Source organism: Ochotona curzoniae, unplaced genomic scaffold (genome assembly GCF_017591425.1).
Source record: "Ochotona curzoniae isolate NIBS_2020 unplaced genomic scaffold, NIBS_Ocur_1.0 scaffold_3890, whole genome shotgun sequence".
Classification (NCBI taxonomy): Eukaryota; Metazoa; Chordata; class Mammalia; order Lagomorpha; family Ochotonidae; genus Ochotona; species Ochotona curzoniae.
In genome coordinates this window covers 18,479,367-18,504,525 of record NW_024467115.1, presented here as the reverse complement: position 1 = coordinate 18,504,525, position 25,159 = coordinate 18,479,367, and the positions used below count along the sequence as shown (strand labels likewise).

Below are 25,159 nucleotides of genomic sequence, written 5' to 3'. Positions count from 1 at the left end.
AGCAAAAGGGAATAATATTATTTTCATTTTACAGATGAGAAAATTGAGCCTTCAAAAGATTCAGTCAGGTCCCTCACCTAGTCTGTGGAAACCTTTGTGGAGTCTAACTCACACAGACAACACCACATTTTCTGTTCATATGCATATCTTCCTGCCACAAATGTCAGCTTTTCATAAGGACTTCCCAGATGTGATTGCTGAAGCGTGAGAATATTGCTGCAGTACTGCAAAAGTGCAAACCAAGGGGGAGGCTAAGTGCTGCGTCTGCCGGCAGAGGCTTCCACGTAGGAGACCTTAACCAGCATGTGGGAGCGACATAACCCTGCATGCACAACTGGTTGTGACCCTTTTCCCTTCCCATCTAAAAGAATTCATAGGGATGTTAGCCAATGCCATGCCCAGACGTCAATTTACTGTCCCTAGTTCTACAGCAAACTCTTGCATCTAAGCAAAGAGCACTGTCCAGATGGACGTGTTCTTAAGAATCTCATGCTGACGCACGGCGCTAGGTCACCACAGAGCACCTTTTTAATGCATTGCCCTAGAATTCCATCCAGTATCAACACCAATCTTGCAGACCCAGCATTTGCGGTGGCCAAGTTCATGTGCTACACTTCTCTTTTCTTTCTGGGATTTTTCCCCTGCTCTGTGTGACTACTCCAAGAACATCTTAGCAGGGTCAGAAGTGTTTTGTTGCTGTTATTGTAAAGATTTATGTATTTTTAATGGAAAGACAAGTCAGATTTACAAAGAGAAGGAGAGACAGAGATCTTCTATCCATGGGTTCACTATTCAAGAGGCCACAGTGGCTGGAACTGAGCCAGGATCCTGATGTTTCTTTCAGGTCTCCCATTCAGGTGCATAGTCCCCAGGCTTTGGGCCATCCTCTACTGCTTCCCTAGACCACAGCAGAGAGCTGGATGGGAAATGGAGCAGCCAGGACATGAATTGATATCCATATGGGATCCCAGCACCTCAAAGATAAGGATTTGGCCATGGAGCCATCACACAGGGCCCAAAAGTGTTCTTTTTTTTTTTTTTTTTTTTTTCATCTTCATCTGTTTTCATTCCAATTTGCCAGAGCCAGGGAGACTTGGCCACCTTCAGTCAGCTCCATTTCAGCAGCAGCATCTTTGTAAGACATTCCCAACAGATCTTCGGCCCCCCAGGTCTGCCTTTGTCTCTCTGAGTAGCCTTCCACACAGAGTACAGAACTGGCAATGTTTGGCCTTCTCCCTGACATTTGTCAACATTACATCACTTGCTCCAGGCAGTGGGCAAATTACTTCCTTGTTCCTCTTGCTCAAATGGGACTTAAAACCTCCCCAGTGGTTTCCCTCATATTTTCCTAATATTTGAGTTTTCATCCTTTTCAAGTCTCAGCTCATCCTGGGCGGTAGCCTTTCTGACACTGTAAGCTCATAATTGCGTGCTTTGTGCAGATTTGGCCCCAAACTATGAAAACAAGGCAAATTACCAAGACTGATAGAAATTCCAGCACCAAAGAGAAATGCACTGACTGTCCAAAAAAAAAGTTTTTTTGTGAACAGGTTGTCTACCTCCATATTAAATTAAAAATACATTGTCTACCCAATCCTTTTCTTCTCTAGGATTTTCTTGGAATGACAGGATCATCTTCTTTTGTTTTACGTGGAAAAAAACAGGTCCCCCCAAGTCCTTCCAGACACTACCAGTAAGCAGGATCATGAGTCAAGCTCATAGATGCTGAATTTCACTGGAAGCGTCTTCACAGCTATCCTTGCTAAGGCTCAGATAACCGTGGTATCCATTCTTATCCCAATGTCTTTCTAACTGGTGCAATGGGATGAAAAAGACTCACACATACACAAGCAAACTAACAAGAGTGATTTTTATCCCTCCAGGAGCCTGGGGCAACAACAAGAAACACATAAGGTCTTTGTGGTATAACAGAGACTCAGGAAAAGTATATTCCTGTGACCAGAAAAATGCTTTATTCAGAAAAAAATCTTACAATCCTCTGTGTTGCTAATTGCTTCTGAGCATCAGCCACACCCAGAGCTATGGAGATTGCAAGTCTACCTTGAGACCACTTTGTAGGACAAATGATGGAAAGGTTTGCCATCCATGAGAAAACCACACAAAGAGTGTGGGTTAGAGGCCAGCGTTGTGGCACAGCAGGGTAAGTCCCAATCTATGATACTCACGTCTCCTTTTGGCACAAATTCAACTCCTGGCTGCTCCACTACAAATCTAGCTCTCAGCTAATGTGCCTAGGAAAGCAGTAGAAGATGGCCCAAATCCTTGGATCTTTGGCATCCACTGTAGGAGACCTGGATGTAGTTCCAGGATCCTAGTTTCAGAGCGGCGCAGCTTCAGCCATTGTGGCCATTTGGAGAATGAACCAGAGGATGAAAGATCTCTCTCTCTCTTTGTGTGTGTGTGTGTGTGTCCCTCTTTCAAATAAATACTTTTTAAGGAGCTGGGCTAATAAATGAAAGTGCCTGGAAAGATTACTTTTAATTGAGTTTCTCTTTCCAATATCCAGTTAGACACTTGCACACCATGACCCATAGGTCCTTCTAGGTAACACCTTGTCGGGCTCAAGCCACACTCTTGTGGTTTGCCCACAGTTCCTCCTCCCACCTCTCTGTCTCTGGCCTGTTTTTCCTGTAAGGCATTGTAGACTGCTTCCCTTTCTGTTCGTCCTCCACAGGAGGAAGATTTCACAGGTGCCTGTCCTGCCACTCATTACCAGACCCTGGCCTGCTGGTGCTGGTGATGGAAGAGGGTGTTGGTCCAGGCACAGAGGCCAAGATATCTGCCTGGGTTTTCAGATCCTTGGTTGAGAGATCAAGTATATTTAGCTTTGCTTAAGTTAATATGTCTTTTGTGCAAGAGCAATATGCACCAAAAAAGTCAACCTGTCTAAACATAGTGCTTAATAAACTGTCATCCCCTCTCCCTTCCCCTGCTCAAACTATAGAACCTTACTCCAAGTCAAAAACAGCCCCCTCCACCTTTCCCCTTCTATCTTCTTCCCTCTTCCAATCCTTCCCCTCCCCTCAGTGGTTAACATGATCTGTACTGCTCCTAAAGCAAGATGTATTTTAAGGAAATATTTCCTAGTTTTAAAGTGCATTATTTTGTTGATTCAGCAGAAATAGAGACAGAGAGAGGTCTCCCATCTGCTGGTTCACTCTCCAAGTATCTCCAATAGCTGGAGCTAGGCCAGACAAAAGCCAAGAGCCAAAACCTCAGTGTTGGTTTCCCACATGGGTGCCAAGTAACCAAGTATTTGAGCCATCACCTGTTGCTTCCCAGGGTATACTCTAAAAGGAAACTGGAACCAGAAGTTGAGTGGAACTCGAACCTAAGCACCTTGAAGGAGGATGCAGACATTCCAAGGAGCTTCTTCACTGCTATACCAAACATCCAACACCCAGCCTAAATGTGTCGATCTGTTTGGGATTTTACGTAGATGGACTCCACAGCCAGCTTACACACATTGGTGTCTGACTCCTGCTTTTTGAGCAGTGTGTTCATGAGATTCATCCAGACTGCTGTGTGTAGTGGTGAATTGCTTATTCTCATTAATGTACATTAAATAGTTCCCAGTTTTTGTCTATTCTAAATATCCCTGCTATGAAGACCCCAGCCTTTCCATGCCTCTGTTGGGTAAACACCTAGAATTGCTAGGTCATAGAGTGAGAACTATAGGTGTTCAGCTTTAGTAATTACCGTTTATTTATTCCTCTTCTTTCTTTTCCTTCTTCAAACACTTTTTTAACAAAGATGAAACCCATGTGTGCTTCTCAGTCCAGTATTTAGAGAAAAAAGAGCATCCTCTTCCAGTTTCCATGTCAGGAGCTGGTGAGTCGCTCACTCTACCTGCCAGTGCCCTACAGAGCACCTGCTCAGAAGCAGAGTTTCACACCCTTCATTCTGGCCCCCTGCCACTTTGTCCTGTCCTGTCTATGACAATGAAAGTGGTCTAAGCACAGCTCCCACCTCACAGGCATGGCAGGCTTGCTGCTCAATCCCAACAGGAGATGGCCACTGCCTCTCATGGCCCACAAAATTAGCATTAGGATTCATTAGGAATTCAGGGATACTGGAAAAGGAGCCTCACACACATTATTATTACCCAGAGCCTAGAGAGTTCCCATACAGCACAGTCACCAGCCCTGCTTTCTTCTGGCCTCCACTCCCAGCGCCTTCCTGAGGCCTACACAGCTCCACGCACAGCTCCACACATAGGTGAGAGAGCCGTTCCCTGCCTAACCAGTTCTGATAGAAGTATAGCCAGGCTATGCCTACAGTTCCCTTGTGGAGTAGGGTCCACTCAGGACAGGCATTTTAGCCCAGCTGCTTCTTATAAAAGGGATCATTCGGGTTGTTCATCTTAGGGATTCTTGATGCTGATGTTCCTGTTTGTCAAAAGATTAGTTGAGACATGCATAATTGGATGATAAAGAGATCTAACTGGATAATAGATTGATTGCGAATCTGTATGAAATCTTTATAGCTGCTGTGACACACAGAGAGCTTAATGTTGAAAGATTCTCAGCTTGATCCCTTCTTCCTCTTCTTTGTTGCAGTGTGACCTTGAGCTAGTCGGTAGGCTGCTGTTTTCTGCCTTTCCTCACCTGTACATTTCCATAAACACTAATTGCTCTTCTTACAGGCTCCAAGTAAGGATGCTCTGATCTACCTGTGAGCGCTCACAACTAAGCATGACAGCCAGGCAGGTGTGAGCCAAGCTCAGTAGGAATTTGGGTCCCCAGAGGTGTCTGTGTTCTGGTCAGGTGATCATTCTAGCTCCTCTCTGTACTCCACCCAGCATGAGCCTGGGTCATTTGGGTCTGCTCCTGGCTTTGACCCTTCATGCAAGGGAGTGGAGATGACCTTATCATCCTGAGATAATTGTTCCATGACTTAGGGTTAACAGGAATTGCTTTGTACAGCAGACAGAGAATTTTCAAAGGGCACCTGTTCTTGCTGAGGATGCACCTGCAGACACACAGTGTTCGGCAGTAGCCATTCTGTGATGCTTCTAATGGGACACCAACAGCATCTCCAATGGGACATGCACAAACACACAGTACGCCTCCCCCCAAGGCCTTCCCACTATTGGTAGAAACAGTTCCTGCTGGCTGTCCATCTTCAAAAACCCTCCCACCAGTCCAAAACACTGTTAATGGACTTCAGCAATAGAAGCTCAGTTTTTTGGCCCTGACTCCATGCCGGGTAATGCACTAAGCCCTTTGCCAATACTAACACACAAGACCAACACAACAACCCTAGAAAGTGGCTTGCTGCAGAATGAGCCTGTGTAAGTGTGGCTCCAGATGGTAGAGAGTGGATGCAGGTCAGCCTCACATGGTGTACTGTATAGAACGACTCAGGTCCTTGTTCTGGAAGAGCAGGTGTACTGGCTGCAGACATTCACAGTAACCCTTCACCATGGGTTCTGAGTTCCACCAGCTCTTACTCAGCATTGTTCATGGTGGCCTTTAAAGGATGAATTTCCTTCAATGGTGAACATGCTGAGAAATTCCCACCACCAAAATTTCTTAACAGTGACTCAATACTCAGTCATTCTTTCTTCCTCTTCACTTACTTCCTTTTCCTCTTTCTTCCAATTGTGTCTCTTTCCTTCTATCTGCATTCTGGAAGTGGTAAGAGGGGTTTTCCAAATATTGCTGCTCTGTCGCAGATCATGGCCAGCATTCATGGGAAAGTTCCCAGTTTGTGTCAGGTCTGCCTGGGACTGAGTGACAAGCCTTGGGTTGGATGCGGGGTCTGGTGTTGCCTGTGACCTGCAAAGAATCACAATAGCTCACAATGGCTTCCTTGCAGATCTTCACTGATGTAGCTCTCACTGTACAAGTGACAAAATGGAAGCTCACTTTAATACTTGTTCAGGCTTGGAATAGCTAAGTGGTCAGATTCAGAATGGAACTCAGGAATGACGAGAGCCCTGACGAGGACCTCAGAGCCCTAATGGGTCATCTCTATGATTCAAGCTAAAGTCCTGGGCAGGATCAGAACTTTGAGAAAGTATCCACTTCCTGAAATGACATGGGCAGGTTTGGAGAGGGGTTGATGTGCTATTGAGAAAATAAGAAATAAGACAAACACAAGACAAAGACTATGAAAGCAGATGGACAGAGGGGAACCCCCTTATCTGAAGAAGGTGTTGATCTAGGTTTGCTGTCTCAATCTTTTATTGAAATGTTTGGAGAGTCAAGTTACAGGAATTGATGAGGCACAAACATTGATAGCTATAGCCCAGGTTGATGTTAACCAGCCAATGCCTGATGTCAAGAAACTACAGAGTGACCCATGTATAGAAGCCAGTACATGGCTGTTTCAAGGAGATTCTATGGCACACAGTCCTGTGGCCTTGGACTGGCATCCAACTGTGGACCCTTGTTGCAGGCTTTGACCTTGGTCTCGGACTTTTGCCCACTCACAGCCCATTGCCCACAAAGTTTGACTTCAGTCTCTGGCACCAACAGTCTGTGAACTCAAGATTCCAGACACAGTCTATCCTGCTCTTTATCAAATCAGACTGTTGCTTTTCACAAACTGCCTGTGGCAGACCTGCTCCGACTCTCAGAAACTGTCTATCACAGGTGCTTTGAGTTGCATTGCAAACGACATATTCCCATATTCAATTACATTTCAGTTTTGTCCATGTGGTAAACATTTAGTCTTTTTAGTATCAAATTCAGAAAAATACCATGTGGCAAATGAAAATTTTAAGGTTTTTTTGTTTTTGTTTTGTTTTTGTTTTTTTAAGCAGTGGGCTCTTTGAAAGTCAATGTAAGTTTCTAATTATTTGACAAGCAAATGGGACCATTTTATATATATAGTTAAGTAAATAAATCAGCTTACAAAAATGATGTACATATTGGATGTCTTTGTATAAGAGCAAACAAAGCATATAAATGGTTCACATATATATGCAAATATATATTTTAAAATTCTGGTTAAAATGAATCAGTGTGATTAAAAAGATGTTACGTTAATGGCATTTTCTTTGGTTTGAGGGATTAAGAATGATGTTTTTAAATGCTTTGCTGCTTTACTCTATTGTTGTTGTTTTATATTAACAACAATGAAAATAAAAAGATCTCCATGCTGTTTATAAAGGAAATGAACAGTTCAAGGAAAAACAAGGAAATTAAGTGGAGAAATGAGGTATTATTAAAAACAAGAAATTCGGGCCCACAGCAATAGCGTAGTGATTAAAGTCTTCGCCTTGCACGCACCGGGATCCCATCTGGGCACCAGTTCTAATCCCGGAGGCCCTGCTTCTCATCCAGCTCCCTGCTTGTGACCTGGGAGAGCAGTCAAAAACAGCCCAAAGCCTTGGGACCCTGCACCCGCATGGGAGACCTGGAAGAAGTTCCTGGCTCCTGGCTTTGGATTGGTTCAGCTCCAGCCATTGTGTCACTTGGGGAGTGAACCATCCGACGGAAGATCTTCCTCTCTGCCTCTGCTTCTTTTTTTATATCTGACTTTTCAAATAAAAAGAAAGAAAGAAATTGAATTTGAATCAAACTAGTACAAACATTCACATGAGTGTTTGTCCATCTATGAGGTAGGTGTGTGTGTGTGTGGTCAGTTTTCTATAACGATGACAAAGTATCTGCAGCAAACTATGTTTATAAAGAAAAGAGGTTCATTGTGGCTCACAGTTCTGGAGCTGCCAAGTCTAATAAACTCACCTCTTGATGAGTCACAGGTGGGGTCTCATGTGAGAGCCAGGAGGACACTTGTCTGTGTCTCTTACCAACATGTCATCTCTCCCTCTCCTTCTCAAGTTAGCAGGAATCCATCACAGGGACCACTTCACCTCAATCACATCATCTAACCTTAGTCAATTTCCCAAGGCTCCACCTCTCAACTCCATAATTAGATTGCTTTTTCCCTGTTAGTATCATTAACTTATAGCTTGCAGATTCAAATTTCTGTATGAATCAGAGAAGCTCTTCCAGAGCCCAGAGTATCTATGATAACCAAGTGGCTGCTGGATGTATAAGGGATCTGAAATGGACTTTCAGGGTCTATATCAAGCAGCCTTATCAAAAAACATTAGCAGCTTTGTCCATAAGGGGATGTCCACAGCCACAGTGTGTTTTCTGCTGTGTGCTGTCCCACCCTCCTTCCTGGCCCAATGCCTGCCAGCTTCCACCTGCTCCCCTTCTGATCCTGTCCGCTCCCCCATCTCTGTAACAGTGCCTCTGTGAATCCCCTTTTCCTCCACACCCCTGCAGGAGGGAAGAATGCCGACTGAAGCTCCCCTTTCCGGTTCATTTCTAGTGTAATTGTCCCCTGGACATTTTCAATCCTCATCGGCCATAGAACTGAGCACTGATGTCATACAAATTAAAAAATCAGGATTTTAAGCAAGAAAACAATGAATCAATAGGCCAACCTTCCACTTTGCAGGGTCGCCATCTTATATAGGTGCCGGTTCTTGTCCTGGCTGTTCCACTTTCCATCCAGCTCCCTACTAGGAAAGCAGCAGAGGATGGCCCAAAGCCTTGGGATCCTGCACCCAGGTGGAAGACCCTGAAGAAGCTCCTGGCTCCTGGCTTCAGATTGGCTTAGCTCCAGTCCTTGCAACCATTTGGGGAGTGAACCAGCATGTGGAAGATCTTTCTCTCTGTGTCTCTCCTTCTCTCTACAAATTTACTTTTTAAATAAAAGTAAGCAAATCTTTCTTTAAAAAATTGTGCTAGGCCTGGCACAATGACTCAATGGTTAAATATTCACCTTGCAAACACCAGGATCCTATATTGGCAACAGTTTGTGTCCCGGTTGCTTCACTTCCCATCCAACTCCTTGTTATTGGCTTGGGAAAGCAGCGCAGAATGGCCCAAAGCCCTGGAACCCTGTGTTTGTGTGGGAGACTCAGAAGAAGCTCCTGGATCCTGCCTTCATATCAGCTCAGCTCAAGTTATCACAAACCATAAATATGATCTACATTTCTAATAAAAATAAATTAATCTTTAAAAAAAAAAGTTGTGCTAATGGGATTATTAGCATAGGATTTTGTTTGTCATTTTCATCATGTATTTTCAGCTCCCTGGAAGGCTTGCTGAGTTTCATCAGTAGTTGTTCAAATGCGCACATGGAACACTAGAGGGCAATGTCGGCTAACAAAACAGAAACCATGCTCCTGGCCCTGCCCAGCTCTGATAGTGTTGGAAAGTCTTCTCACACTCCAGCAGTTGCATTGAAAATAACAAAGTTGGATTAGGCTGTCAGTGTGGGGATGAGGAGAGAAAGGAGGTAAGGGAGGGGAAATTTTTTAACTTATTTTTTTACATATTTTTATTGTTTTATGACACAGTTTAGTAGGCACTGGGGTCTCTCCTTTCCCTCCTCAAGACCCCTTCCCTCCGCTCTGTTCTCCCCTCAGTCTCACAATGGGTGTCTTTCATGAATTTTCACAAGTCCACCATGCTGCCACTGAGGTGTCTCCCAACAATATAGGAGATTGTCAATCATTTTGTTGTGAGTCCCTCCTTGTAGCGCATGCATGAAGACTTACTTCTCTGTTTCCACCTATGAACATATTAATTTCTGCTGTCTTTCTATAATGTATCCCCTTGAGTACAGTCCACTACGGGGAGAAAAAAAATGGTGAACCTTCAATCACATGAAGTTAATGAACATGAAAGGTATCAATGTGACATGAGAATGGTGAAAAAGAGTGTCTAGCATTCTCACGTAGGAATAAACGCCAGCATGTGTCCCAAGACAATAATGAAGGTACGATGAGGACTAGATCCTCGTTACTTATGGACAGTAGCAATAACAGTGGTAAAAGGGACATTAGCAATCTCAGGTGATCGCAAGCAATTGTTTCTTTATGATATTAAAATATTTTAACAGCGCAAGGTCATATATAATACAAATAACAAGAAAGCCAAATTTAAACATAAATCACAGTAAATTCTTAGATTTGACATCATATTTCATATATTAGAGCAGCATGACATCCTACCTTTTTGGGATTCCATTTCCCATGACATAGTCTCTAGCTTGCCCCTTTTGGCCACAACAATTGTATTTCATTACTGTAACACTGATATATCCATAGAGTAGATAACCATTTCTTTACCCAGTTTCCTCTGTTAATGGGCATTTAGTTGCTTTCAATGGTTTATGATTATTATTTCTGCAATGAACATTGGTGCATGTGCTTCCCATACATCTTTTTAGATACATCCTAATATAGTACTGCTGGATCATATGATAGTGTTTTTTAAGTACCAGAAATTACTCTATCTGAAATTTCCATATGATTGTACCAGCCTGCAAACCCACCAGCAGTGGAGTAGAGCTCCTTCCCCTCACCTCCTCCTGCATCCTCTCCAACAGGTGTTGTTGGTAGTTTTCTGACTGTAGACCATTCTCCAGGCATTAAGTGGAACCTCAGTGTTGTCTTTATTTGAATTTCCCTTATTGCCAGGGAGCAGGAGCATGTTTTCATATGCCTGTTAGCCATTTGGATTTGCTCCTTTGCAAAGTGTCTGCCTGTTTCTCATGCCCATTTCTTGACTGGTTTGTTTGTTTTGATGTTATAGTTGTTCTGGAATTCTTTGTATATTCTGAAAATACAACCTTTGTCTCCTGTGTAGTGTGCTAAAATCTTCTCCTATTCTGTTGGTTGCCCTTTTTTTTTTCACTTTGTTAATTGCTTCCTTTGCTGTGCAGAAGCTTATCATCTTTTTTTTTAAGGATTTATTTTTATTATGTTTTTTATTGAAACATATATACAAAGAAACAAGAGAAATCTTCCTCTATGAATCACTCCTAAGTGAGCGCAAAAGCAATGCTAATCCGATCCGAAGCCAGGAACTTCTTCCGGTCTCCCACTAGGTGCATCCCTAAGCTTTGGCCGCCTCGACTGCTTTCCAGGGCCACAGGCAGGGAGCTGGAAGGGAAGCGGGGCTGCTGGGATAGAACCAGTGGCCATATGGGATCCCGGGCGTGCAAGGCGAGGACCTTAACCACTTGCGCCATCGCGCCGGGCCCGAAGCTTATCATCTTAATGTAGTCTCATTTGTTTATTTTGGTCTTGACATCCTTTGCTTTGAATGATTTTTCCAGGAAGTCAGTGCCTACACCTGTGTCTTGCAGGGTGTTTCCAACTTTTTCTTCTAGAAGTGTAATGGTGTAGGTTTAGATTTTTTATCCATTTAGATTTGATCTTTGTGTATGTGAAAGGTGTGGGTCTAGCTGCTTCTTCAGGCTATTAACCAGTTGTCCCAACTGCATTTATTGAAGAGACCTTCCTTTTTCCCTGGATTGTTTTCTTGTTGAAGATTAGGTGGCTGTGCATGTATGGTTTCCCTTCTGGGAAATTTTAAAACCCCAGTATTGAATAAAGATAGCATCAGGGAACAGAAAGAAAATATTTGGATTCCCTAACTGGGTCTGGGCTGTAGACTACAGGGAAGAAGGCCAATATGCCCTGAAGGAAGGGAAGGGAAGAATTCCAGCTATGGCTCTCTTTTGGGATACATTTTTTGAGATCTCCGTTTATTTATTAGCAAAAGAGATGCTTAGAATCAGATGGTCATCAAGGTCCTATCTGGTGCTTAAGTGCCTCAGGTCTTTGATGGTGACAGCCAGAACAAAGGTAGAAGTGGGCACCTCAGTGGAAAGAAGTAAGGATGACAGTGCATGCATGGTTCCATGTGTTCCATGCATAGGTGTGTGTATATATATGAACAATGTTTTTTCAATGTTCATTCTCTCAGAACTAGAAGGAAAAGTAAGCTCATCCATCTAGAAAAAAAGGAAAAGTGTTAGACTAAACAATTTGCCTTACCATTAACCTGAAGTGCATGGGAATATGTGTCTTACACTAAAGTTTTCTTTATTTCTGACCATGTCTTTGCTACCATCCACATAGGAGTAACTCCTACATGTATCTCCCAATACCAGATGCTCCTCTAGAAATTCAGATTCACATTTCTAAATCTATAGGATGCATCTCTCCAAACAGACCAACAACTCCTCAAGTCAACATCTTCCTGAGCTTCAGAGCATCCAGCTAGGAAAGCAAGTAATGGGGGCACAGGATGGGCTCCAGATCACAAAAGGTTCCATTACCACAATGAGGACAGTGATTGATACTGAACACCACACCACGCCGGAACACCCTGACAAGCACAGCATCTATCAGCTTGGGGTGCATATGGGCCAGCTGTCCCCTGATAGAGAGTACCTCTGAATCCTTGAAATTCTCCACTTGGTTAAGACACAGTGCAGTCATGCTAGAGGTCCTCCTGGATGGAAATAGAGCAGGTGAATAGGTCTTGAGCTGGGCACAGCAGCTCTGAACCTGAAGGATGGGACTCAACTGAGGGTCCAGCAGCCCACCCTCATCTAAGTGCAGGTTTCAGAGGGTGGCAGCAGTTCTTTGCAGCAAAACACAGAGGGGCTCAGCACTTGTATTGCTCTGATGGGTGAGTGACCCAGGTCCTTCCCTGATTGGTGCTGGGCTTTGTTCATCAGGTCTGCATCTGCAAGCAGGTAGTTTATGATTGAGCACCTGCTCTAGGCAGCCTTGCAGGAAAGAGATGGAGAACAGAGCTCCTGCAGGTGTTAAATCCTGAAGCACTGAGAGATGAATAGGTGCTCACGCCTCTGCTCCTCCTGCAGGATGCAGCAAGCCAGAGTGTGACAAGGCAGGGCTGAGCACATTACTCACCTGGCCAATGTGGGCTGAGTTTCCCACGTGGGCAGTTTGTGAGCACCAGCAGCCTCACATCCAAGGTATTGTTATGAGTATCCATGGACTTCTCGGGGATCCTCAGATTCTTACAGCACCGGTACATCAGGAACCCTTCTCTAGGCTGAGCTTCCCAGACAGGAGGTGAGCAATCCCTCCTGGTGTCTTCCTTGGGCACCTCCAGGGGAGCCAAGGGCTGATTCACATCCCCATCCTGGAACCATACACTCTTCGTTTCTTTCTTGTGTGCTGGTCCTCTCTGGGTTCCATCAGCGGGCACACACCTGCCTGGGTTCCAGTCCAAAGGTCCTCATGAGCTTGAGAAAGCCCAGCAAGGGCAGTGTCCACTGCCTGAAGGAGATGCACATAGGGCACGTGACACTACCTTCTTGCATTTCTGGCAAAGGTTGCTGAGAGGTCCCGGCATGGTAGCCTAGCGGCTAAAGTCCTCGCCTTACACACAGGGATCTTATGTGGAGCCGGTTCTAATCCCGACAGCCCTGCTTCCCATATAGCTCCCTGCTGTGGCTTGGGAAAGCAGGTGAGGATAGCCCAAAGCCGTGGGACTCTGTACCCATATTGGAGGCCCAGAAGAGGCTCCAGGCCCCTGGCTTTGGATTCGCTCAGCTCTGGCCCTTGCGGCCACTTGGGGAGTGAATCACCGGACAGAAGATCCTCCTCTCTGTCTCTCCTCCTCTTTGTATATCTAACTTTCCAATAACAATAAATAAATCTTTTAAAAAAAAAAAAAAGCTGCTGAGAGCAGTGACAGGAAACTCCATGGGCTGCTGCCATTGCCGAGTTCTGTCTCACCCAACCTCTGGGAGCAAGGGGCCATCTGGTGGCCCCTGTAAGCGCATCCTGATGAATCCGCTTGAGAAGGAACCCTTGAGGTCTTCTGTACAATCTGGTCCCGCTCAGACTGGTCATGTGATGTGTCAGGTGTCCTAATTCTGCAGTCACCCATTTCCATGCCAATCTGAAAGCAACCACCAAAATGAGCTTTCCTATTAAGCCTGCACTTTGCCATGTGTCTTTCATACTTAGGTCTGGATGGAAAGAACCACATGCTGACTCTGCAAGTTCCTGAAGCATGCCTATTCATTCCCAGGCCAAGTCTCACCAGATCCTGGGGACTACCAGTGAGGTTGGCCAGGGAGTATAGATGGGAGCTGTTCTGAAGGGATGGGAGAGAAGGGGAGAAGATGGGAGGAACGGGGGAAGCAGATCCCTGGAAGGTCTGCTAATCTGGCTCAGAGAGTAAAGTGTGTATGGAGTCCTTGTTGTTATCATCCAGGGTCACATCAAATCTTGGAGGAGGAGGAAGGGTGAGTCAGTCAGTTCACCTCTCGCTTCCTCAGGCTGCAGCATCTCCAGGAGCCCTCTTTGGACAGACTCTTTCCTGAAAGGCTGTTGATATCAGTACTCAATCAAATTGCCCATCCTTACGTCCCTGATATTCAAACTTAGCTCATGTCCCCAGTGAGTTGAGTAGGGCAGAATTGAAGGAGAGGGTTGGAGGATGGGTGTCGAGGGAGGAAAATCCCAATGTGAAAGCAAAAGTGATATGAGCTGTGTATGAAGAGGAATACACAAAGCCAGGAGAAGAAGACATTGCTTCCAGCTCAGGAAGCTGGCACACTGATGTGGATTTGAGCTGGACTGTATGGGATCGTAATGGTGATATAAGATGAGAAGGAGAGCTGACAGGCAGGAGAGAGAGGCCCTTCAGGTGGAGGAAACACAGAGGCAGAGGTCTGGGGTCTGGCATGGGAGAGAGAGTTCATTTTGAATGCATGGAGCACAAGACAAGGGAGCAGGATGGAGAACAGGTGGTGTGCAGGAATAGAAATCTGGAAGGGCTGGAGGAAAGAGAAGGCAAAGGAATACTGAGTATAAAGAGATATGCCAGAAGGTTTGCTAAGGACTTTGGACCTACACCCAGGGCCTTGCTTCGGATGCTTCACCATGTCTCCAAAGGGACTGTGTTCTATGAGCCAAGGGCAGCAGGGATCTTCACAGAGCACATAAACTGACATTTTACGTGCATACATGGATGTGCATGACGTCATGGCTAAGTCTATCTCTGTGAGCACATGTCTGCCTTCTGTTTTGACCCAGAAGATGGTGATGGTGCTGGAAAGTGTCAAAAATGGTGAAAGATTCATGATAGTTTATTGCAATATTGTTGTCATCAGGAGCTGGTCAGACAGGCAGAAACAAGGTGGCTTTTGTTGAAAGAGGCCTTCTTGAGGAGAAATGAGGCATTAGTGAGACATCCAGGAAGCAGAAGCAGGCAACAGGACTTCAACTTTCTCCCATCTTGCAGACATTGTGTGGAAGTCAGTTTCCTCCACTGAAAATGTGTGCTCTGTTCTAACCTTTTCTCATTGTGTTTCACATCAGTATTCATTTCACAACTATTTGGTTAGTATGACTGATAAGACATTTTCCCACTGAAAAAAAAGGAGCTTTCCTGTGTTTTCACATGATATATTACCAAGATTATTTGGTTTGGGACTCAGATTAGTGCTGTTGACAGAAACATACAAAGATAAAAATGTCCTCTGCACTGGGGCGAGGGGGTGCTAATGCATTTTAGCTGGAGGATCGTCTGAGGATTTGAACAGAACTTTTGAATAACTCCATGAAAAAATCCAGGGAAACAAGCACTACATTTGTGTCTCTCCCTCAGAATTTGAGTATTGCTGGTGGTCCAATGGGTTTGCAAAATTATGGTTTCAGAACTAAAAACATGCACATATAACACATCACTTTCATTTCCAGAATAAAATCTCAACCCTGGAACTCAAAACATCCCCAGTCAGAGTGCCTACCTTATTCCATTAGAAAGCAATGAATCATTTTTACTCCACTCACGTTTAGTTTGTCTCCCTAAAATGTTTCTCTCTTCATGATGTATTCTGTGCTGAACATTGGGCCAAATTTCCTAGTCTTTGAAACTATCACCTTTGGCTCTTGTTTGTTTGTTTGTTTTTGTTTTGTAGCATTCTGGAAGAACTCTGTAAGTTGGGAATTCCAAATATAGGCATATAAACACGTGTTCATTCCGACTAACTGAGCCTATCTTTGGGTAAAGAAGATCTCAAGGCCTTATCCTTTAACAGAACCAAAAAAAAAAAAAAAAACCCACAGTCAGATGCCATTTTTGTTTTTTTCTTCCAGTTTTTGTAAGATCCATCAAGAAAAGACCTCAGAATACTGTGTCTCAAGTGTTACAATGAAGTGTCAGCCTTATTTAAGCTCTAAACAAGACACCTTGGCCCTACAATCAATGAAAGTGAGAGGAAATCGTGTCCATGTTCCCTATCTCCCTGCCTTGAGCACTGCCTCCCTAACCCTAACCCTAACCCTACCCCTCCCTTACAGTCTCCATGACCCTGCTGCTGTTCCGGGGCATCACAGACAGAAATACACTTCATCCCCTTAACAGTCCCAAGTACAGGAGAGGCATTCTGTCTATCTTAGAGGTCAACACATTAAGGCCCAGAATGATGAGCTACTTATTTCAGAGCCCACAGTGTAAAATCAGAAGCTACATTCAAGTAGTAGCCTTTCAGAGACTGTGCACTTAACTTCCATGCTTTTCTGCATTTTACATATAGATATTACTGTTAAAAGCATGGTTGGAGGCCAGCACATTGGTGTAGCAGGCTAAATCTGTACCTGTGGTACTAGTGTCTATAGGGTAATGGTTCAAATCCCAGTGGCTCCATTTCCAATCCAGCTCACTGTTGATGACCTTGGAAGGCAGAGAAAATGACCCAAGTCCTTGGGAGATCCAGAGTAAAGGCTGTGGCTTCTGGCTTCAGAATGGCCTAGCTCTGGCTGTTGTGGCCATTCATTTGAAAAACAAACCAGAGAATGGGAAATTTCTCTCTCTCTCTCTCTCTCTCTCTCTCTCTCTCTCTCTCTCTCTGCTTCTCTGTAAGTCTGCTTTTCAAATAAAAGCTAAATAATTTTTTTTTTAATAAAACTATGGCTTTGGCTAGTAATGGAGACCTCTCCTGTATCCTTTTTTACCAAGAGGTTGAGAATCTGCAGACTCAGTCAAAACATTCCTCAGGCACACTAGTACCCTGAAGACTCTCCCTCCTTTCCTCTTTCCATCTCTCCTTTCACACACTTGCAACTCAGCTACACTTCTGTGATTAGGCTCCAACCTTCAGAGACATGGAAGGCTACAAATGCCACCCTTGCCGGGAAGGGCACTTCTCTTGCAGGTGCAGAGCCACCCATGTCTCTCCATCATAAGATGACACTCTTCTTGGGCTTCTTCTGCAACTGACAGAAGATAGTAGGAAAATAGGAAATAGGAATAGAAAAGTTTCCAAAGATTATTTTCGTTTCTTGATCTGTATAACTCACATTTCCAATTGCCCTTCTAAGGGTAGTTTTCTGCACCAAAAAAAAAAAAAAAAAAAAAGTTTGAGGTCATCCTTACAAGTGTTTGACACCCCTCTTCCTTTGGAACCAAGGGAATGACTCATCTTTAAGGATATTTAAGAGTTTTTCGACTTTCAAATCTTTGTATAATGCAACTAGGTCATTCTTAAAACCTGTGCCCTACAGAATAGCCTAATGCCATTCAGACATTTTTGATTGGGCTACAGTTTGGCAATTAGAACAGAAACACTGGAATTAATAGGAATTGAAATCCAGGGCCCTTCTTCACATCTAAATTCATGGTGTGTCTGGACCCAACACAATAACACTATCTGTTGGGTCCATAACTACTGCTTAAAACTAGCTGAAAATTGGAAAAGAAAAAAATAGTGAAGAAATGAAAATGTCCTCTGGGAGACTTTGATATCTTCTTAATTTTGTGCAAGCAGGATACAGTAACATTTTCTAAATAGCAGCTTTCTGGAAACCATTTTTTAATACCTCAGATTTGACGATATCTCATGTCTATTTGTTCTTTCTTTCTCCATGCTGCATGTACATTGGGGGTCACAGTATGGGAACAGATGGAATATATAGCAAGGGCCAACTAATTACCATTAAGGACAGGGGAGCCATTGTTTTTCTGTAACTGCCATCCATCTACCTTCATTTCTGTCACCATGGTACCTAGGTTCAATTATTGAGTGTGGCAGATAAACTATGAAACAAAACCATTTCATAGAATGCCACTGCTGAGTGCTTGAGCACTTTCATCTGAATAGCTCCTGCATCCCTTGAAACCTTTTCCATGACTTCAGTCATCAAACCGCCACTGACAAGGGAAGTAGGACTGTGGGCTTTTGTGTAAATTATTGCGTTTACAGATGATTGGAGTGAGAACTGGCGTATTTTAAATTGCATTGTGCCCATTCTTGTGGTTTCCAGAAGTAAAGAGCAAGTCTAGAGTGCACCAGAGGCTTAAGACCATGCTGCATCAGAAACTATGGTTCTTATATGCTCGGAGCATGTATAACATCTTGGGAATTTCAAAAGAGCAAGCAGCCCCACCCGCAGACTTGGAGTAACTCCTGCTGCTGCTTGGAGCAGCCATTCCCTGACAGACACTTGGATGGAATCAAACCGTATGTTCCGAACAACATAAAAGTTCTCAGATGTGACCTATTTTGTCCGGAGTGTCCCAGAAATCATGTGGAGGAACAGTAATGCAAACAGATCCAAATGATCCAGCAAGCCCATATCCAAGTATAGATCCAAAACAATTTGAAGCGTTTGTTTGCCAAGCTGTTATCTCATTTAATCAAGCACAGAAACCAATTGCTTTATCCCATTGCTGGGGAAAGGAAACTTAAGTCCATGAAAGTGAAATAACTTATTTAGGATGACAGAGGGCAGAGCCATGATTCAAAACCAACTATGACTAAAGGCCTGTGCCCATTCAGGGTTGTGACTGTGTCATCTTTGAATGCCTGTTACTCAGCAGCGGGTCGGCACCTAGTAAGTTGGGATTGCTTTGATTCATGAATATCTTTGAAAAATGCAGTTTTCTCAAGAGGATAAATAATGATCAACTATTTGTATGTAAGTATGAATAATTCTGTTAGGAGAAGAAAAAACTTTAGACAATCTCATAGTTTAAAAGAGTAATGAATGATTCATGAATCAGGCAGTACGCAGAACAAGTGGTTCAGAAAGCTCTATGCAATAGCATGAGCAGAACAGACTTTCACAAACCAAACAGGGAAGCAAGGTAGAGAAATCATCTGGTTGGCTACAACTAGACACCTGTCTCTTTTGAGCATGGTCTGTTTAGTTGGCTGACTGTGAGTGGCTGAAACCAAAGTATTTACTGCAAAAATATGATCTTCAGTTAAGTTTCCTTATTTTTAGTTACTTAACAGAATGCAGGTTTTGTTTGTTTGCTTCTTATTGGGAGCTCAGAGGAGGCTATCTCAGGCAATTGACTTCCTCAATGTAACAGCTCACTGTGATGGCTTTCGCTTTTAGCTCTTTCCTACAACAGAAAGGAATCCAGTGTGGTGCCCCAAAACTACTAACTAATCAAACTAGTCAGCTTCAAATTTTTCTTTATCATTTAATGAACTGTGATGTGATTGATAAGTCATTTAATTTGACCTCTGTCTGAATTTCCTAATCTGTCAAAAGTACATAGTAACAGAATTTACTATATAGACTTTCCTGGATTAGTTGAATTTAAATTGCATATAAAACACGGTATTTAGAAAAATATGTGTGGTGCATAGTGACAGTGAAGGAAAGAATATTGCATTTGCTTGTTTTGTGTTGGCTGTTGCCACTATTTGGGGGGATAAGAGAAGATAAGTAACTCTGAAGCATGATTTGAGCCGCTGAAAGGAAAAGACCACCGTAAGTAAACAGATGTGTTTGGATGCCAAGTAAGGACTATTACAGATGCTAAGAAGGATTCAGCAAGGGCCCAAAGGCAGCACATTTTAAATACATGTTTAAGACTGCCTCCATATTTGAGTAAAGGAAACAAAAAATATTTCTTTCGCCTTTCTTCTGCATTTCTTTCTCCTGATCTGGACTTCAGTTTGCCCATAGGTTATCTCTCCTAACGGAAAGGATTGCTGCCAGCTTTAGATGTTGGCCACAGCAAAAATGGGGAAACCATATGATTCACAATTGATTTTTAAATGACTGATTAGGTGTTTGGTCAACTGTTCTCATCCAACCCTCAGGACTTGAACCATACAACGAAAGTCAGTGACTAAACAGAAAAGGTGCCCTGGCTAGAGCAATAAGCAGCAACAGGTCTGCCAGAGTTTAATTTCCTTAAAGAGCTAAGGTGGCTTGGTATTAAGTGATGACTTTGGCTGAAAGACCTGCTTCTGGGATGGGATTCTCCACGTCACCTCTGGATGGATACTCCTGATGGAAGTAAAACCTGATTACTTATGTTTCTCTGATCTACTAGATGATAAGAGACTGATTCCCTTCTATCGTCAGTTCCAGCTAATTATCTAATCTGAGTCCACAAACCTATTTACAGATTGCTAATCAAATATAATGGGGAAAAAAGACATAAATGCATATAATTTCAATAAGCTGCGTTATGATAAAGCTTCTTCTATTACTGGGAAAATGTCCTCCACTCTGTAGGGAATTAGAGGCTCTACATTTTCCAAACAAGCCTGATCAGTGAGAAAAACTAGTGAAAGATTTTAAGACACAAAAAGAAACCAGGGGCTCCCTAAGGTGACTCGAAGGTAGGCTGCATTGCTCTTTGGCTTCAGTTCCTGCCACAAGTACTTACCGCTGTTCCAGTTCCTGCTAAACAGCAGGGTTGGGTCAGACCAGGCAGATCCTGGACCTATTCTTTCCCTGTGCTCTCAGCACTAAAAATAACAGCAACTTACTGCTACACCTGCTGCTAAGCTCTGGGTGCCTGCAATTTTTCAGATCTCCCAGTGGTGTGACCAATTCCTTCCTTATCGTGAGATATCCACGGTGGTTTCTGGTTCAGTTTTTTTTTTTTTTCCTTTTAGTAGCTACTTGATTATTATAGAGAATGCAAACACTGTATACGTGCCTTAAAAACAAAAGACTAGGGCCCGGCGCAGTGGCGCAAGTGGTTAAAGGTCCTCGCCTTGCACGCCCGGGATCCCGTATGGGCGCCGGAAGAGGCTCCTGGCTTCGGATCGGCATAGTATCGACCCATTGCGCTCACTTGGGGAGTGAATCATCGGATGGAAGATCTTCCTTTCTGTCTCTCCTCTCTGTATATCCGCCTTTCCAATGAAAAAATAATAATAAAAAAATAAATCTAAAAACAAAAGACTAAGCCATGCTCTACCTACCTTTGTAAGACCTATCATTTTTTGTTGTTGTTTTTTTTTTCTCTCTGAATAGGTTGCTTTATAGAGCCAAGAATAAATTGGAGAACATTTCCTGAGCACTTCACTTTCTATGGTGTACTTTGGTAATAATTGTCTCTAAATACAATTTGCTGGAACAGTTGCTGCTAGCTTATTGCCTTAGCAAACATGCTATTCACCCTGATGACGGTGACTGTGGATGGAGCATACCCAATGCTGGCTCTTTTCCCAGGCTTTCGCATATCTGCTCCATACTCTCTGCCTTCCAGACATGAAGGTAGAGGCTGGTTCAGGGGAACACGTCTTAAAACCTCTGCCCTGTCTTTGTACCTCATTTACCACCATGAGCCCAGAACTGCCACAGGAGAAGGTGCAGCCCCAGTTTCAGGAGGGTATGCTCACGGTGCAGGTCCACATTGGGCACTTGCCCATCTGTTATGCAGGTTGGATTTTTTTTTTCTTTTTAAGCAGAATAGCTTTAAGGACATTACAATACCTTTAGAGAATATGTACACCTAAAGGGCCATGGACAATCTCATTAACAAGAGAATCAAAGATGACCCTGACCCCCAATCCTTTAACAGAAATATATGCAAGCTTTATGTCCTTCAGAAAATGCCCTTTTTTTCTGAACATAGTTCTAATGATTCTGCTTTAATGCTCACAGCTCATACTGACACTATTTTAGTAGGAGGTTTTCCAGAAGCCTCATAGGGAAATAGGTCATAAACTCTAAGCCTATGGAAAACAGAAATGGTACTAACTACAGAGGACTTTTTCCAAAAGGATTTATTTGTAAGGCAGAGGGAAAACTGAAAAAGAATGACACACACACATATATACACAGATATCTTTCATTCACTGGCTCAGTTTGAATGGTTGCATCTTGCCAGCTGCCATTTCCTAACAAGCATACAGCCAACATTTTTCAGAAAAAAAGAAAAACTTTTCTAGTAACATAGCTATGAAGAAAAGATGTGCTGTCTTCTAATAAAATAGTAATGCTGCAAGCTCAGCGGCTCATAAAACATTTATAACCATCAACCAGTAAAGCGTAAACAAGAGATTTAAATGCTGCCGCTTGATAGGATAGAGAGATATTTGGCATAAACTTTACCCCAAAGCACATACATTGCAGTGGGATACAGGATAAGGATTCTTTCCTGGCTGCAGTGATCTATCCCATTGTTGATTAAATTCTGACATTTTTCTTTGGTAGCCTTGAATTGAAACATGAAGTATCAATAGGTGGGGAGAGAGGAAGCTGAGACCTCTGTCCATGGTAACCTGTGTTAGGACATAAATAAAGCAATGCACCTCACATACATTAAGAGGAGTGCATGCAGCACAAGCCGAGCTTTGTGATTGTGCAGCTCAGGTGTCTGCTGCATTGTGTTTCTTTCTGTACTGATCGCAGATCTAGTGCTGAGGGACATCAGGCAAGGGGAGGTGATTCTGTGTCTAGCCTGTGTACGCCTGCAAATAAGGGAGTCAGCGATAGAGAGCTACATATGCTCCTTTCCTTGGGGCAGCAGCTAACTGACTTCCCATATGGGCACCGCTTTGTGTCCTGGTTACTTCAAATTCATATCCCTGCTCGAACTCAGAGGACATCCCTCCCGAAGTGGATCTACTACACAGGATGAAAGAAGCCCGAAATCTTCCTCGGGGGATCCAAGGACGTCGGAACAACAGCCAGGAACCCAGAGTGGTCCTCAGAATCAAAAGAACAGTAAACTCCCTTCAGGACTAAGGAAAGAAACTTTCTTTTGTCCTTACTTACTTCCAACGTTGGGTCTCCACCCTCTTTGCGATGACTGTCAGGGTTGCTCCAGAACCCTCCTCCAAACACACACACACACACACAAACACACGCACATTTGAATAGACAGAGAACAACAAGGAAAGCTTGGTCAGTATAGACTCAAACATACTTTGCTAGATAGGACACAGAACAAGAACACCTCACCAAGATGCTGAAGATTTCTCTGCTCACCCCTCCTATAACGGTTATGTACCTTATATGGGGAAATGTCAATGTTGGGGCTTTTGATTGATTGGGTTTACTCTGTTGGCTCTACCTTCAAACCAGAGAAGGTCTCACCAAAAAGCCGTTGAACATATCTGGGCAATAATGTGAGGATCACAATGCTTGGTACATGCTAGCAATGAAGGAATCTCAACTGAACTTGAGCTGAGTCACGCAACACGATAAAGGAATCTACCATGGGGGGAGAGTTTTGGGAGGGGTGATGGGAATCCCAGTACATATAAAACTGTGTCATATAATAATAATAAAAAAAACTGCTTCTCCAATAAAAAAGAAAAAGAAAAACAGTGGAAAATGTTTGATTATCTGCTTCTCACGTGAAAGACCAAAATGAAGTTTTTGGCTCCTAGCTTTTACCTGGCTGTTGCAACCACCTGAGGAGTAAACCAAAAGATAGAAGATATCTCTGTCTCTCCATCTCCAACTCATGATTCATTTCACTTATTTGAAAGACAGAGTTACAGAGAGAGAGACAAACAGGCAGAAGTCTTCTTTCTACTCACTGGTTCACTTCCCAAATGGCTGCAAAGACCAGGGCTGGTCCAGGTAAAATCCAGGAGCCAAAAGCTCCATCCTGATCTCCCACATGGGTGCAGGAGCCGTAGTCCATAAGCCATCTTCCACTGCTTTCCCAGGTGCACAAGCAGAGAGCTAGATCTGAAATGAAGCAGTCAGTCCTTGAACCAGGATCTATATGTTGCCAGCCCTGCAGGCAATACATTAACTCCCTATGCCACAGGGCTGACCTCATAAATAAATCTTCAAACAAACAAAAAATTTATTTTTCTATACTCTGAAGATTTTTCAACTTTTTTTACATGCACTAAATTGCATAATCCTTTGTATTATGCTGAGGGCTTTTTTTTAATATGTTGAAATTTGGGCACATTCTTCAGATTGCTATATTATTTCTGTCCTCTCAGCAATATATCCTCTTATTTTCTGAGAGAGAGGAGAGAAATAGCCTATAACAAGGATGAAGCCAGGACCCTAGAATTCAAATACCAGTGCCCCTCATGAGTGGCTTGGACCCCAGTGCCTTCCTGAGACATTATCAATTGCCTCCCAGGGTACACATTCTCAAAATACTGAATCAGAAGTGAAAACCCAGGGATTTGAACCAGGCACTCCAGTCAATAACGGTGTGCAAGCAGTTCCAACAATAAATTAATCGCTGTGCCAGACACCATTCCCTGTTTACAAATTCCATTGCAAAGCCATTTTGATAGAGATTTCCCTTTGCTGGTGTCCCCCTTTTTGCTTTCTCATCTTCTCATTCCTTTAGCGTGGTGATACTGAACCAAGGTTCCCATTCAAGAGCCAAGCTTTGTGGGAGAAATGTGGGGCTCTGGTCCCTGCAATATTGCTATTCTGGTGTCCCTCTCAGCCAGGTGTGCTGTAGGGGTCCATCCCTGCTCAGGCACCCTAACTTCTCTCTCCTGCCCCCATCCCCAGGCAGCTGTTGCTTCTTCTTCATCACAGTCCCAAGCCTTAGCAACATCAGTTTAGTCTTTGAAACTACTTGCTTTGCTGCCTGATCCATTCAAAGCAGAGTCTCAGGTTACCAATTCTTTAGGTCCAAACAGGGTGTGACAATGCCAAAGGTGGCATGCAAACAACAGCAGCTCATGTGCCCAGCAATGCAGGCTACATACATAAAAGGTGCAAGAGAACACAGGAATCTAGGCTCACCTAGAATTAAGTCAAGTATTTTGGAGATGACATAGTTGGAGAAGTCAGTCCAGACATACAGTGACCAGCCTCCAAAGCAGTGAGCATCTATTTGTGTATTTGCACAGAATTTCTGATCAAGAGTTAGACTATCCTGTTTGACAGGGCAAAAATTGAAAACTTGGAAAAACTCAACTTTTACATTACTCACTTTACCCATTTGTAAAATGAACTATATTCTTCCTGACACTTAAATATAAAAATACAAAACTACAATAGGTCAATTGAATCTAGTGCAGGAGATACACAATAATTTGGGAAGAAATTCTAACCCAAAATACTACAGAGCAAGAAATTATCTTACAGAACATGGAGTCTATAACTTTCCTGAAGTTTAATTATCCAAAT

At 43.3% G+C, this 25,159-nt stretch overlaps 1 long non-coding RNA gene across 1 annotated transcript; it reads left to right on the top strand.

Annotated features, from left to right (window-relative positions):
- The first annotated feature begins 1,530 nt into the window (after positions 1-1,530).
- LOC121146195 lies at positions 1,531-23,211 on the top strand. The gene is made up of 4 exons (XR_005882161.1): positions 1,531-1,542; positions 14,007-14,012; positions 14,658-14,660; positions 23,123-23,211. It is a non-coding gene; the product is annotated as an uncharacterized LOC121146195 (long non-coding RNA).
- Positions 23,212-25,159: the final 1,948 nt, after the last annotated feature.